The following is a 17259-nucleotide window of genomic DNA, read 5'->3' as shown; positions in this document are numbered from 1 at the left end:
AAAGAAAAGAAAAGAAAAGAAAACAAAGAAAAGAAAAGAAAAGAAAAGAAAAGAAGAGATAAGAAAATAAAAGAAAAGAAAAGAAAAGGAAAGGAATGGAAAGGAAAGGAATGAAAGCAAAGGAAAGGAAAGGAAATGCTTTCTGTTTGAGTTTCCAAGTCGGGGACACATATGGTATTTAGCTTAACTGTGCCCAACTTGCGTGACTCGACTTAATTGGATACAACCGAGCACGTTTGTAAACTCTCGCAGTTTCCTTAAAATTATATTCGGAAACGCGAGATGAGTTTGTTAATACAACCATAGCTTTTATGGTTCCCCCCATAAATTCAGAAAACAAAATTTCAGAAACACATTTTTTCCGAAAACATTAGTCAGAAGTTTTTTTTCAGAAAGCCAAAATTCAGAAGTCATTACTCCGAAACAAAAATTCAGAAATTTAAATCCAGAAGTAAAATTTCAGAAGTCAAAACTCAGAAGTCAAATTTCAGAAGTTAAAATTCAGAAGTCAAAATTCAGAAAGTAATCAGAGAGCAAAAAACATTAAATTTTGGGCAAAACTTTCTGAATTTTTACTTGAGAAATTTAACTTCTGAATTTTTTTTTCAGCCGTCTGGTAACTTTCTGGAACACAGCAACGTCGAAGGAAGGCGTTATATCCAATCCAATTATGGATCTATTATGTATAATAGTACCAAATTGAGTGAAGCCCGAACAAATAATTCTATCGATGGGTGGCACAACGTAATTCGAAGTGCATTTGGGTAGTGTTATCGATGTTGATGGTCCTTTGCTGGAATAGATAGGTACGTTCCGGTAAGAAATCACCATTAAGGTACTAGCCCAACCACATCGGGAACGATTAATATGACCACATTAAACCTTTTACGCAATACCGCCCTCCCACCCCCTGGTTCCATGGGGAACTTGGGGTCGCAAGAGCTTCGCCTGCTAAATATGTGTATGATACATTCATATTTGTAACAGGATTCCCCTCGCGTAGATAAGGTTGACAATTGGGTTGCGAAAGCTTTGAAGCTATAAAGCTGTGTATTGATCTTGTCAACCTCTTGAATCTAAGTAAATTCATTTGAAAAAGATAAACGCGAAAACGATTTAATTAATTACATGCTTGACATTGCACTCAATTTAAAATTTTAGATTGTGCTACTTTTTCTTTATATGTAAAATATACCTTCCAAATAAATAAATGAGAAAAATTCAAAGTATTTTCTGTCGTGTGATTACTTTCTGATTTTAACTTTGGAATTTTGCTTTCTGCAATTTGACTACAGAACTCTGACTTCTAAATTTTGACCTCTAAATTTTGTCTTTCTGGGAAAAGGGTTCTGACTAATGTTTTCTGAAAAAATGTGTTTCTTAATTTTTGTTTTCTGAATTTATGGCATGGTTTTCCTATCGCTGGCGTTTTGAAAAAAAAAAAACGGACCACTTTGCTTTCCTCGCTGTTGTAACACGCACCGTAGTCTTCATACCTTGTGCTACCGTTCATACTTCTACCATATATGATCTAAATGGAGTCGTAAGAGGATTAAAATAGTTGATTAGCGTAATAAAAATTTTTATTTCCTTAAAGCTTCCGCATTCCAATTTTCAATCTCACCTACCCGAGGGGAGTCCTGTTACATATGGGAACGGATCATACAAATTTTAGTAGACAAGGCTCTGGCGAACACAAGTTCCTCATGAGCTAGGGCGTGGGTGGCGACATTGCTGGGATATACGGGCTTGTACTTTAATGATGAACCCAAAACCTTCGGGGAGTGTCTTTATCGTTACAACAACAACAACATGGGCTTATAAGAATTGAATGAAATGTGTAAACATTTTCTCGCAGGCGGAGGTTTTATTAATTTTTAATTATTTAAAACAAACAGTACTTGTTTATCAAAACAATAACTTGTTATTAAAAATTACTTTTTTATCGCAAAGTATATTACTTGACGAAAATTTTGATGTAAAAAACGATGAGTTTCGATAAACTGTTCACCAGTTATTAATTTTTAATTTCTTAAAATAACATGATCAAAAACTGTTAATAACTAATGAAAAAAAAATGTTTCCAAAAATATTTTGGGGAGACCGTTTTTACGTGCAAACCGATTAAAACCCGTATTAATCAATAAAAACTGAGACAATCGATTTTAAAGTGGCCCACTTGAGAAATTTCGACCCAATACTATATATGTGGCGACAGCCACAAATAGATTATTAGTTATCAAACACAATCGAGTACTATCGAAGGTGTTATCGTTTTCACCTATCACCTTTAGCTAATTCCCACGACAGTCAAATCATATTATGTACATTGTATTTTTACCTTTTCTTCTATTTACTCAAATTCGTACACTCTCATAATGCAGTTAAGACTGGTTTGATTTTTAAGTCCTGTTATTAAAAAATCATACGATTCTAACGCTCTACACTATCGTTTAGATTTAGGCTTTATATTTAGTCAAATGTAATTTTAGTTTTAGTTTCTTTACTGTACCAATAAAGACCAGTTCGTATTTTAGCTTACGCGTTATGGTTTTATTTTATATTCACCGGCCGCGCCGCTGAACTGGTGACCCCGACGTGATTCCTTTTTAAGGAAAGTGTCAATTCGCGTACGAACTAGTTTTTTTACAACCAAAAGCTACGCTAAAATTTTCTTCAGCAACTGGCATCAAAAAATTATATTTTTTTTTTAAAAAGTAAGTGCATCAGAAAAATTTTTTTTTAAAGTGAGTGTTTAAAAAAACATCATAGAGATTATCATCGCTGGTGCATTGCGGAGCACCCAGGACGTTGTTCTGCACTGGTGTTATTTGAGGGACACTACTATGTGCAAATCAAATTGTGGTAATTACGATTATTCGGTGATATAATATTTAAAAGGGCTGTGTAATTCTGCCCATCAGCAAACCCTATATTTTTTATATTTTTCGAGACTGCCGAAAATCAAATTCTGCAAAATGCCTAACAGTGACGATAATAATTCCGACATTAAACCAATAGTTCTCGGGTCCATAAAGGCTCCTAGCTTTTGCCCCGAACGTGTAAATTTGTGGTTTGCTCAGCTCGAGGCTCAGTTTATGATTCACAGCGTTAGCACTGAAATCGCAAAGTTTAATTACGCCGTGTCACTAATTGATACACGATACGCCGCTGAGGTAGAAACCCTTATAATTAAACCCCCTACAACTAAACCCTACACAGAACTCAAAAAAGTTTTGACCAGTTATTTTACAAAGTCCGAAGAAGCTAAACTTCGCCAACTTCTTGATGGTGAACAAATCGGCGACAGAACACCGTCACAATTCCTGAGACACCTTAAAAACCCATACGCCTACCAGGTGAACTTCTTACACCGTCAAAGAAGAATATATCGCCGTCTAATTTGTTAGGTATCCTCAAAAATCATTTTAATACGTTGGCACCGACAGAAATGTCGCGCCACGGAAAAAAATCTGTTTTTATTTACAGAAACTTTCAAACGTGCACTCATGTTTTAGTACGCAACGACCTCATAAGGCCGTCATTTTCACCACCCTACGAGGGACCCTATCGCGTCATCAGTCGCCATGAAAAGTACTTCGTCGTCGATTTCAAACGCTCGCCAACAGCAATATCGATCGACACACTCAAACCTGTGTACGAAGCTTGCAGCGACGAAGTTTATGGCGATCAAGAATCATCCAAATCTGATAAGCAACGCAAAGATGTCAAGATTTCTAGTACGAAAACATTATACTATTAATTAATACAGTTATAATCATTCATAACATACATTTCATAACATACAATCATTTCAATATATTCTTTTTTGAAGCTAATTTGTTTCTCTTCGCATTCAATGTACATTCTTTTTAAGTAAAAAAAAAAAAACGAACAAGGGGAGTACTGTGGCGACAGCCACAAATAGATTATAAGTTATCAAACACAATCGAGTACTATCGAAGGTGTTATCGTTTTCACCTATCACCTTTAGCTAATTCCCACGACAGTCAAATCATATTATGTACATTGTATTTTTACCTTTTCTTCTATTTACTCAAATTCGTACACTCTCATAATGCAGTTAAGACTGGTTTGATTTTTAAGTCCTGTTATTAAAAAATCATACGATTCTAACGCTCTACACTATCGTTTGGCTTTAGGCTTTATATTTAGTCAAATGTAATTTTAGTTTTAGTTTCTTTACTGTACTAATAAAGACCAGTTCGTATTTTAGCTTACGCGTTATGGTTTTATTTTAGATTCACCGGCCGCGCCGCTAAATATATGCTTAGATCACAAAGGGTGAATGCGCTTGTTTACAATTTTTTTAAGTGAGAACTCCTACAAAAACAAAATATTTCAGTTGTCACTTCTACCTTGTTTGATTGATACTTATACTCCTTTTTTATATTTTTTTATTGTACGTATTTTTTTCGAAGGTCTGCTTAAATAAATAAGAAGCAGAATTTCCATGAAAATACCCCGGAAAAACTGGCATAGCCGGTTGAAAGCAATAAGGAATACTGGGCTCAATCCTCACAAAAAATAACCTTGGAACATTATAATAACGCCTTATTTTATGCTTATCTACGTTAAAAATAAGCCTTATCCCTTAGCTAATGAAAATAAAATATAAACGTTGACTAAACTTAAACGGGATACATGATAAATATAATGTAACTGTTGTCGATGAATTTTCGCAATATTTTTAAGGAAACTGGATTTTCTTTTTATTTGAAAAATTAGAGCACCGATAAAACTAGTAAGTGAATCTACTTTTTATCGTTTCATAAAATAATCCTGTTTCATTAACAGCCGAGGCTCTGGCGACCCCGAACTCCTGATGGATCTAGGGGGTAGGAGGGAGGGATGGCCTAGAAGGTTGCATGCGGTCATACCAAATCGTTCACGAGATGGTCGGGCTTGTACCTTTATGGTGCTTGTTACCGGAATGTACCGGATCTGTATCCAGCAAAGACCATGCATAACACTCCCCAAGGCCTTCGGGGAGTGTCCATATCGCTACAACAACAACAGTAGCACTGTTTAAAAGGAAATTTCAAAACGTATTTTGAACGTTACTTGTCCCGTAAACTGAACGTAGGAAGTTAAAATGAATTTCCGATGATAAATTACCAATCTATGTATATTGCAATACTTTTTTGAAATAATTGATATGAAAGATGAATCAAGTAATTTAAAGTCAGTATTGTAAATCATATCCATGCCTGATTTTATATGTGTAATAGGACTTATAATGAGGTTAAAATATGGGATACTATTCCTTATTCTGCCTGGTTGAAAAACCTTATGATCAAGCTATCTAATTTTAGCGCCTTATGTGATCCTCATTCTAAGTGGGATAAACAGCTTATATAAAAGTTTGTAAGCAAGTAGAGTTTTACAATAAGGCCTTATACAAGGCTTATTTTATTTTGTACATACGCTTTATAATAAGTTCGTTACACTTTTCCTAATGGTTTATAATAATTTTCTATGTTAGCCTCATTTGAACAAATGCTCTAAGTAGATCGTTCGAAAAAATTCACTTATAGGAAACGGTATTCAAATAAAAGATGATGACGTTAAGCAACAATATATGGCATGGGTTCTTTACAATAAGGCTTAACTTATGATAACTTGTATTGTCCAATCAGCTAAATCTTTAATTTTTCAATGAAGTATATGTATATTAAGATAGAAGTTACAATAGTACCATACACGTGTGCATATATTTACTAACCTGCAAATAAATTTGCGACTTGTCCTTTAAAAGAGCGGATTGTGATTGTTCCAGTTTGTCTACAGTGGATTGTAAATAATCTTGCAGGTATTGTTAGGATTAGTTAGTCTTAAATTTATGTTGCCAATTCTAGGGCATAAGAAAACAAATCTGGAATAACACGAGAGAAATAAAGGAGATGCAATGAAAACTGTATTCAATATAATTGAGCACCAAAATACTATTAGCATTTATTGTAAAATCATAGTTTTTTCTGTTTTTATAAAATACCAAACAATACCAACATTTTTTAAAATATATTTTCTGGAATTTTAAAAATGAGCTCAAATGCTGACCTACCTATCCGACAATGCTCGTAGGGATTCAAAGGAAATGTCCGACAGCTGTAAGGAAGTGAGCGCATTATTCATGCTCTTTATTGTATTTTGATGCTATAAATAAAATAAATAAGATAGGTTAGGCTTTGTTGAAATGGCCGGTCGATGAAGACCTCACATAGGCTGAATGTTCATAGTATTACCAGAATTTGTTTGATGACCAAACGGAAGAACCCCAACAAGGTGCTGGCGAAACGTCGAGTTGAAAAGTGGAAATACTTTTGGTATTTCGCACTGTAAACTATTAGATCGGAAAAGCTTATAAGCTCTTAGCGTGAAATAAACCGTTCTGAAAGAAAATTCCAAAATTTTTTTTAATCTTTTAATATAAACACTAATTTAAATTTGTATACCTCTGTTAAAATATTTATTTACGCCCTGGCGACGAATAACTGTTACAAAAGATTTATTTAAACTGTGAAAGATTTTTGCTAAAAAGAGGATGTTATTTATATTTGAGTAGGCTTTAAGTTTTATGATAAATGATAAGATAAAAATTGTCTTCCTCCGTTGCATTTGCCTAAGTGCGTCGTGAAAACTGCTCTGGAAGCACGTACGACTTGACCGAGAATTTCGTTTCATATTCTCTATAAGCGTTGATTGAGTTGTTGCATCTCAAGTTGTTTTATGGTCCTTATCATCTCCACCATATATGTAACTCTATATGCAGTGATCCACTGGATTTGGATCCAAAAAGATGGACAACGGTTTATCCGAAAAAAATATATCAATTACTTTTGTTTTTAAATTGGCGCTATACAATTTTAACTTCTTCTACACTGAATGAATTAATTTTATCATAATTAACAGTAAGGACACCCAAATTAATGTAGAATGAGATTTTTGAGTTACTCTTGCCACTATTGGCAGGATAGCGTTTAAAATGTAATTAAATTCTACAACATAAGAAAACTTGAGCTATTTTGTAAAACTTTGTATAACAATTGTTTCTCGTGCTTTTGCTTTTTATATTGCGTTATGTTCCTTTTGGCTTCACTTTTGTTGCGAATAATTTAACAACAAATCTTCTGGACGAATGCGAAATACCCGAGAGACTTGTCGACGGAGGACTATGAGAAGGATCTGTCCAACAGTACCCGTAAGGATATAAAGAGGACCAAGCCGGCAAGACCCGTGTAGTCATAAATAGATACAATCCATAAGACATGCTCAAGCAAAAATAAGATTCTAGCTTTGTCTTCTCCCGAATATAAGAATACCCCACAAGGTTTAAATAGTACTTTAAATTTAGGTGCCATATTTAACAGAACTGCATGAGATCAGAACTCTACCTTGGAAGTACCCCAATATGAAACAAGTGTATCAATAAAGCTAAAGATTTTTGCAGCGATACTGAATTATTCACATATTCAAGCAAATATAAATTGACATATAGATATGTTGTCACGCGTGTTTTTCCAAAAACCTACACAAGTATGGAAGGCAATGTCAAGTAGACAGTCAAAGTCAATAAAAGAAAATGAAACAGATGGAAAGTTGAAGCACCTAATATTGTAAACGTCATTGAGAGAACGTAGCGTTATTTGTTTTTAAAATAGGCTAATGTATACAGTCACATGCTGATGCAGGGTAGGTGTCCGAAAAGTCCTTCGTAAAACGTCAAGCCATTCAAAGTCTACTGGCAACGCATTACCAAAATTTATTGCGGCCAGTTTACATATTTCGAGATTTATTCTATTGGATTTCATGTCAATTTGGTAGTGTGGACGAAGCAAGAAAATATTAGGGGGACTAATTAAAACTTATAAAGTGTGCAAACATATAAATTTATCTAGTGCGTAAACGAACTGGCAAATTTTGTGTGAAAAATAATTTCCATAATTTGTATAAATGGATGGAGCTAGATGTACTGAGCCCAGGGCTCAAGTTAGCTTGATGGTGGTGATTGGATTGTTTGGCAAAAGCATCCCTGATGTGCTAAAAAATACAATCGATCCAATCAACCCTAAAGGAATTACTGTAATTACTGATTCTTATTCACTTTCCAGAGACTGTAAGTTTAATTTTTGAAACGTTTCAACCTTTCCATTTACCAACAGATTTACTTACATATAATGAACCAGAAAAAGGTCAGTAATGTCTGAAGAGCTACAGGGGCCCAAAGCTGTGTTCCAGTTTGTTATGACAATTGAATATCCGAACCTTACAAACGTTATGCATTCCAACTGATCCATTATAGTGACAGGCGTTATGGGGAGTAGGCGTGGAAACATTCCTTCAAATATAAACCTCCCCATCAGGGTTAAACCAACCTTCTTAAATTTTTAAATTACTGCTTCTATTTTACCGTTTGCCACCACTTTTTTTATTTTACCTGCAAAAGTTTCCGAGCAATAAACTTACAAAAAAATATCTATTGACGTCTTTTTACCACTACACATGCATGTGTTAAATAAATATTTTTGTGAAAAGAGAAAGCAGAAAATTGTGTATTCATGATACGAATTTCATTCTAGTGTAAAAGAATCTAATTATGTTCACATTTTAAGTTAAATCTGTATTGTAGGCTGCCTATTTTTTGTATTATGCATTTATTGTTTTTAGCAGCTTCGCCGTATTAAGTGGAATCGCCTCGAATAGTTAAGTAAAAGCTCGCTTGCACACTTTTATGTTGGTCCGTTGTGTTACCACATACTTTAACGGGGAAACTGGCTTCTAGTTATTTAGTGAAACACTGCGTGGCACCGACAACGCTATGAATAAAACGATTGGATGATTCCATCTCGTTGCGTTGCATACAGCTAACATAGTTGGGGATTTCCAGAATAAGAACAGGCACCGCATGGACTCCCATTGCCTTGCGAGGACTTCCGCTGTAGAAACGTTCAGTTGGTCACTACCTTCCTCCCATCTGCGGTCAGGCGACATGAAGTGATCTTCAAATATGATCCAACTGCGCATGCACTCCACATGCCTTACTTGTGCTCTCAAAGAGAAGGTGTCCGACTCGATTTTGGTATCGTAGACATGCCATCCGTTTATCGTAACATGGTCGATATATTGCTTGATGGATTGTTTTAGTTTTACACCTGGAGCTGTATGTACCCATCCTTCGAGCACCGGCGAAGTCGATCGATCTCAGTCCGAGATTAAAGGGGTTGATAAGCCAATTGAATTGCTATAGCTTCACAGCTTCGCAACCCTGTAGTCAACCTCATCTACGCATCCGAATTCTGTTACAAATATGATTGCTTTATACACGTATTTAGCAGGCGAGGCTGTGGCATCCCCAAGTTCCTTATGGAACACCTACTTCCGAGGCGGGATATCGTTGAAGGTTCAATGTGGTAATATTAAATCGTTCTCGAGACGGTTGGGCTAGTACCTTAATGGAGCTTGATACCGGAACGTACCGGATGCATATCCCGCAAAGTAACATACCATCGATAGCACTCTCCAAAACCTCCGGGAAGTGTATTTATAGCTGCAACAACAACATCATCAATTTTAATCCGTTAATAAATGTCCGAAATGCGAAACAATAGAAAAAGTTTTCCTCCCACATAGGGCCCCCTCTTCCCCTAATTACCTTTCTGGATACCCTCTCAGTCTATGTAAGTATTAAAAGCATCAAACTGTAATGGCATAAGTTGATTTGTGCGCATAGAAGAGTAATTGTTCATTACCTTACTAGCGCAATGCTGCCATTTGTTTAGTTGTTATAAGACAGTCAGTCCATTTGTCTATTTATACAGAAGTTTAGCTTTCTTTGTGTCTACCTATTTGTGGCCGAAAAAGAGCCAAGGGATTTGAGTTTCAAACATAACCCACTACGATAAGAAGACACATACATATGGGTATATATATTCTGCCTACAAAGTTGTTTTCTTTTGCACACTTGCAAGGGTGGATTAAGTTATTGCAGACAGCAAAGACGAAAATAAAATATATAATAGCTTATGTATGTATTAGTTATTAGGGTGATCCTTATAAAAAATTAAATTAAATTAAATAAATAAATGCTTTCGAGCAAAGAGTCAGCGCATACGCGCCTTGGCAACCACGCTACTGTTGGCAGCCATAATTGCGAAATAGTAAAAGACTTCCTTTATTTGGGAACCAGCATCAACACTAGCAACAACATCAGCACTGAAATACAGCGAATAATCAATCTTGCCAATAAATGCTACTTTGGACTAGGTAGGTAATTGAAAAGAAAAGTCCTCTCTCGGCGAACGAAAATCATACTCTACAAGAAGCATGGACCATGACAACAGCAGATAAAGCGGCTTTGGGAGTGTTCGAGAGAAAAGTTCTTCGAAAGATTTATGGACCTCTACGCGTTGGCGATGGCGAATACCGAAGAAGATTTAATGATAAGCTGTACGAGTTATACGCAGACATCAACATAGTCCAGCGAATTAAAACGCAGCGGCTGCGCTGGCTAGGCCATGTTATGCGAATTAAAGATGATGCTCCGGCCAAGAAAGTGTTTCTATCGGAACCCGCCTATGGAAGCAGAGGTAAAGGGCGGTCCCACTCCGTTGGAAGGACCAGGTGGAAAAGGATTTAAACTCCCTTGGTGTGACCAATTTCCGCTGGTTGGCGGAGCGAAAGAGGGACTGGCGCGCCTTGTTGGACGGCCATAACCGTTTAGACGGTTAAGCGCCAATTAAGTAAGTAAGTAAGTAAGTAAGTAAGTAGATTCATTCGGAGTGTTTCTGAAGCCATCGCCGAGGGGCAACCTCGCTCAGAAAATATGCTTTCTATTTGAAACAACTTTTTTTTAAATTTTTGATGGAAATTGAACAGAGGGCCTACGTTGTGGTAGGCCGATCATGCCACCACACCTATATTGGCCTTCTTATAAATCAAATAACCTCTTTTCCAGTATCAACACTTTAAACGGTAATACCAAGACCAAAAATATCACACACAAATAACCCCATTTCCCTATGGAGACTCATAATATTAGAATATATGTTTTGCTTTTCAGTATTGAAAATCGGTTATACTAATGTAGGCAATATCAGATATAAATTTTCGTCCCGATTTAATGGGTTTTAATTTCAGCTTGTCGAACGCGGCCATGGGGTAAATTGATAGTAGTTGGCTCAAAATCAAATTTCTAAGCAACGGCTATGGTAAGACTTATCGAATAAAAAACGCTTGGAAGGCCAATTTTCTGGCGATATGAGAAAAACCGGATATTGATAAAAGTTTCAAAACTACACATTAAAAATTCATTTTGCGTTATTTTTTTCAGTTATTAAAAACAAATTTCATGATTTTTTCTTAAAAATCAGTTCAAATATAGATTTGGAATTGTTGAGCTCCAATTTGTTAAAAGAAATATAGATTACAACTGAAATTTTCACTTTAAAAATCGCCCAAGTTGATGCCATTGATAGGTTTTCAGTGCAGTTTTGCAAACATTATACTTTGCGCGAACATAGTTATTTGAACAGGATAATATTTTTACGGGTTCAAGCTTAGCATCTTGATTTTTAGAAAAAGAAAACATTCAGTTTCCTTTGTGAAGAAAAATTGGTAAAAAACAAATTTTTTCCAAAAACGTTCTTCAAAATTTGAATGCGAAACTTTTTCCAATATCCAATTTTTGTCATTACGGAAAAAATTGGTTTACCCCAAAGCCCGTCGTACGACTTCGGCTTCAACAAATGTGGGGTCTAGTGCTCAGCCTGCTTTCTGACGGAATACTTCACTTCCACACTAACTTTGAGGCATCGATGCACAATTTTTCCTTATAAGTTTCGTTACCAATCTAGGTTTGCTAAGAATTTTACGTAATACAGAGCAGCATCTCACTCAGGAATTTATAATGCCTAGTAAATTTATCATTATCTTAGACGTGTCGGCATTTTATTGCTATTCACACACCGATCAAACAATAAACACACGCATTAACCTGGGTCGATTTGTATGGACGAAAGTTAAAAAAAATCAACCCAGTCTAACACGCATATCTTCACATTTCCACACTTAAAAATGTATGTATGTACTCAGAAATGCAGTAGCCGAAACCGTACCAGAGGATATCGAATTTAATATATATGCAAACAGCTAAAATCATGATTTCCTTTCAGGGTTAATATAACGGAATCATGAGTATTCTCAGCAATCAACCCTATTGACCAACTCAATCAACACTTCCCAATGGCATTTTAAATTTTTGCCAACTTTCGAGTTGATCCCAACATAAACTTCAATGTTTAATAATTTTGGAAAAATTTAAATAACGTGACATCAGGACGGACAAGGCGATCATACCTTGTAAATCTCTTCAAAGCCTTTTCTCCCGGGAGTGGGAATTGAACCCGCACTCCTACGATGGTTGAAGTGTTACAAACTAAGGCATGACGTGGCTGAATGCGTTGTGACGTTGTAGCAATGAGGGCAGTCCACCTTAATTCATACAAATTTTAATATAAAAAAAAAAAATTGGTATCGAAAAAAATTGTATTGAAAAATCAAACAACCAGCAACCTGTTTTATTATTCCTGCATACTAAAAAGCTGGACAAATTCAGAATGTTCGTTTCTGGAAATAGACTAAGCATATACCTGGCATATGTGAATTTCGCGAACAATAAGCAATAACAGTAAATTTCCATGTATGGGCAATAAATAGATAACCACTGCATAAATTTGTCTACATAAATGTGAGAAAGTCATATTTCAAACTGAGTTTCGCAATTTAATTTTAAAATTTTTGTGGAATAAACTTATGAATTTTTCACACGCATACACAAATATTTCAAAAGCCTAGACTTTTATTTTTACTCATAAATGCACTCAGTAGTTTCTATGAAAAAGGATACAGTTTGTGTTTGTTTAAAGTCGAAAGCTGGACATATGCGTAAGATGCTCAAATTTAGCTATTCATGATGACACGTCGTATGAGTAACCTGATCTCGTTCAGGGATACATTGCAACTATCTGATTTGGCCTGCTACAGATATGGTTCCATCATGAAATAAATACAAAAACTTACTTAATAATAGTAATAACTTAGCGCTATATACCACGAAATGCCATTAGGAGAAAAGCGTTTATATGGCAGAAATAGTACATAGCATGGGTTTATCAAACCCCTGCCACCTTAAACCTAGGGCACCATTATGATAGCATGGAAAATTGCGGTCTTTAGTTCTTTTTTTAATTAAACGACCATAAGTAAATTTTTTTTTATTTGGGGGTAGTGCCCACCGATTAATTCCAAAAGACGTATACTAATTTAAAAGTAAAGATCGACTAGATTTCAAGCTGCTTATGTGTATAGGCTCATATTACAATTTTCAACATGAATATTTGGTTATTCAGTTTAAAATTCAAATGATTACGCAAAAACCTCTCAATCTTCTAAACGGTTTCAAATTTCATGCGAAAAAGTTTAAACTTGTGGGTAATCTGTGATATTTTTAAAATTTGGGTCAAATTTCTATCCCTGTAATACTAAAATATTCTGTCTCAGATACATTGCGTTAGGCATGCGACTCAATGTTTTTTAAAGGGGTAACGTACGCTAAATATCATATTGAACATTTTTTTGGCAGGCAGCGTATTTCCTATAGTTCTATGATCTTACTTATCAAGTGGATTATTATCGCGTTACAACCTAAGAAAAAATAAAATAAATATATTTTCATACAATTTGTATCGCCGAAAACTGACGTATTTTCAATATACTTCAAAGTTAATAAGATAATATTACATTTTGAAAATGTATGTACATAATTGGACCCCACTCATTTTCGTTTTCCATTATAATCATACAATCAATATTTTGTAAAACTCCTGTCAAAGGCTGAATGAGAATAAGTAATGTTTGACGTTGATAGGTACTTAACTAACCGAAAAAAATGGAGCCAATAATTTTTTGTTACAATGAATTTTCTTCGCACATTTTTGAAAATGCAATGAAAAAATTCGGCGAATGACGGAAAGTTTGAAGACCGATGTACAGAGTGTACTTAAGTTATGGATGTAACACTGTATCTCATTGTTAAGCAGCAAGGGAGATGAAGAGGCCTACTCTTGGCAGCCATAATTTCGAACTAGTAAAAAGTCCTTGTTTATTTTGGAACAACATTAACACAAACAATAACATCAGCTCTGAAATCTAGCGTAAAATCACTCTTGGACTAGGTAGGCAATTGAAAAGTAAAGTCCTCTCTCGGAAAACGATTATCAAGCTCTACAAGTCACATAACGAACCCGTCCTACGATATGGTATAGAACCATGGACCATGACAACATCAGATGAAGCGGCTCTGCGACTTTTCGAGAGAAAAGTTCTTCGAAAGATTTATGGACCCCTACGCGTTGGTGATTGTGAGTACCGAAGGAAATTTAATGATAACCTATACTAGCTCTTTACATAGTAGAGTATGGTCGACAGACTCAAGGGATTTGGGGTGGTCAAGAAGGGTTAGGAATGCAATTAAACTATTATCAATGCACATAAAAATAACTGCCAATGTAAAATTTGTTCAACGACCTTCGAAAGAAAATGTAGTATGGCTATTGGCCAGTACTCATTTTTTTTGTTTGCAGCACTTTTTGTTTTTTGGTTCGTTGCACTTTAGGAGTATTTTGGAGAGAAAAAGGTCGTAAAGATAGACTTTTTTAATGTTAGGTACGGCTTTCAAAAATTTAAAAATTCATTAACTAGAGTTTTTGGCTCACGAGCTTTCTTTAAAATCTTGTCTATGACAGCAGGTTTTGTAGATACGTTTTCCAAGGAACTAGCTCGGGTGATAGTTAAGGTACATAGAAAGTAATGAAAACAAAATAATATAAAGCAAATACTAAACTTTATTTTAAATATCTGCCTACTTAACATAAAATGTCCTTTAATTTGAAAATGCAAATATGAACCAATATTTTTTTACATTTTCTCAGAAGTTATAACGCTTTGAAACATTTTCACAAAATTTTGTAAGAGCTACTTTTATAAAGAAAACAAATCTTTATATTGTTACTAGCAGAACCGGCAGACATTGTTCTGCCCTAACTTTGGTCTATCTGCAAAATTTTTAAGAAGTAGTTACCTCTTACTTTCCCTCCCCCTCTCTTCCCTCTTTCTTTATCATTTTATTCACTCCTTTATCTGCGCCTCTTTCTCCCTCTCCGTCTTTTCCATCCCTTCTTCTCTCTCTAGCTCTCCTTCTCCCTCCCCCGCTCCATCTATCCCTATATCTATCTTCGTCTAACTCTATCGCTTTCTAAGTATCATATGTATGTATAAAATATTTTCAAACTGGTGGAGTACAAGTAAATCTTAGAAATGTCCCAAAATATTTAAGGAGTTTTAAAATATGAATGTTGAGAAATTAAAATATAACGAAGGCAAATGAACCTAATCAGGGATTCCAACAGTTATTCTTTTTATCTCCTTTATATTAGGTAGCTTGAATGTTTGTCCGCATTTCATACAAATCTTGCAATCGATGTTTAAGTAACTTCTCATTGAGCACGTGAAACTTTACACATAGAACAACGTGACAATGCCGCAAAAGGAAAAAAATCCATTAGGTGGCGCACGGATCGAAATAATTAGATAAGAATTTGAAAATTTTCAAACCAGCTTTTAAGTAACTTCTCGATGAGCTAGAGACTTGAAATTTCAAACTTAATTCAGAGGTCGATGACAAGATACAAAAAGATTCGCTAAGGGGCGCACGGGATAAGATATTTAGAAAAATCGTACGAAACGGAGGGAATTTTGGGATTGATTTTTATGTAAGTTCTCATTGAGCTACAACTGTAAAACTTCACAGATAGGATAAGACGCCGAGAAAATTTAAGAGAAGGAGAAAAAAATTCCGTTAGGTGAAATATTTATATAAGAATTTAGAAATTTTGTGTTTTGAGATCGATTTTAAAGTAACTTCTCATTGAGCTACATACACGTATCCTCAGAGACAGGCTAAGAAACCGTGACAAAGGAGCAATAGGGGAAAAAATTCCGTTAGGTGGCGCACTGATCGAAAAAATTAGATAATAATTTGGAAATTTGAAACCGGGTTTTAAGTAACTTCTCGACGAGCTAGAGGCTAAAAATTTAGAGCTTAATTCAGAGGTCGATGACAGCCGATGACACAATACAAAAAATTTCGCTAGGGGCGCACGGATGACATATTTAGAAAAAGCAAACGGAACGGAGGGAATTTGGGATTGATTTTTATATAAGTTCTCATTGAGCTACAAGCGTAAACTTAACAGATAGGTTAAGACATCGAGAAAATGTAAGAAAAGGGGAAAATAAAAATAAAATAAAAAAATTCTAAGCACTTCCTTTATATAAATGGACAAAAATCAGCGAAAAATGTCTCCTTATATAAAGACATATTACTGATAAACTTTGATTTTTAAATTTTGACATAGAAATTGCAAAAATTTTTATGACAAGTAAAAATATAAAGGTGGAGCGCAATTGATTGTGTAATAATATCTCCTTTCCTACCAACTTTCCAATCCAAGTAATGTACGCTCCACTTTTATATTTTTATTTCTCATAAACGTTTTTGCAATTTCTGTGACCAAATTTAAAAATCAAAGTTTAGCAAGAATATGTCTTTATATAAGGAGATATTTTTCGCTGATTTTTGTCCATTTATATAAAGGAAGAGCTTAAAATTTTTTTATTTTATTTTTATTATAATTAAAGTACGTAAGAGATATTATTGGACTTTTAGTTTTTTATTCCGAAAGAATTTACATATTATATCTGGACTTTTAATTTATAAGTACGAAAATGAAAGTTAAATCCAGAAAGCGGTGTATCAAATTTTAAGGCAATATCTCAATTGGATCAAACTTTTTGACGAAAAACAGGTGCAAGTTTATCATGGAAAAGAATAAGTATAGTACTATAAGCGTTGATTTTACTGTTTCTATGACAAATTTCTGGTATTAGAAACAAAAACTTTGAAATGACATTTAGAAGAATCTAAAAAAATGGTTTCATTCGGATGAGCCGCCGCATAGTTATGGGTCGTACTTTTATTTGTCCTTAAAAAACAAAACGGATTTAAGTAGTGTTGGGAACTATCGAATGATAGTTAGTTATAGAATGATTTTAACTATCGAATGAATTTTTTCATTTGATCTGCTCCTTAGCTAGCCCGAATCCAGTTCCAATGTTTTTTGT

At 34.8% G+C, this 17259-nt stretch overlaps 1 protein-coding gene across 3 annotated transcripts in view; it reads right to left on the bottom strand.

Moving 5' to 3' along the window:
• Positions 1-5620: 5620 nt before the first annotated feature.
• dpr9 (defective proboscis extension response 9) overlaps positions 5621-17259 on the bottom strand; it is a 463521-nt gene continuing 451882 nt past the window's right edge. For all 3 annotated transcript variants that reach the window (XR_010951419.1, XR_010951421.1, XR_010951420.1), the window contains 2 exons: positions 5747-5896; positions 5621-5666 (listed from right to left, as the gene is read on the bottom strand). The gene's annotated coding sequence lies outside the window, so the exon portion shown is untranslated. The remainder of the gene's footprint in view (positions 5667-5746; positions 5897-17259) is intronic.

Source organism: Eurosta solidaginis, chromosome 1, assembly GCF_040869045.1.
Source record: "Eurosta solidaginis isolate ZX-2024a chromosome 1, ASM4086904v1, whole genome shotgun sequence".
Classification (NCBI taxonomy): domain Eukaryota; kingdom Metazoa; phylum Arthropoda; class Insecta; order Diptera; family Tephritidae; genus Eurosta; species Eurosta solidaginis.
This window is presented reverse-complemented; position numbering and strand designations above follow the sequence as displayed.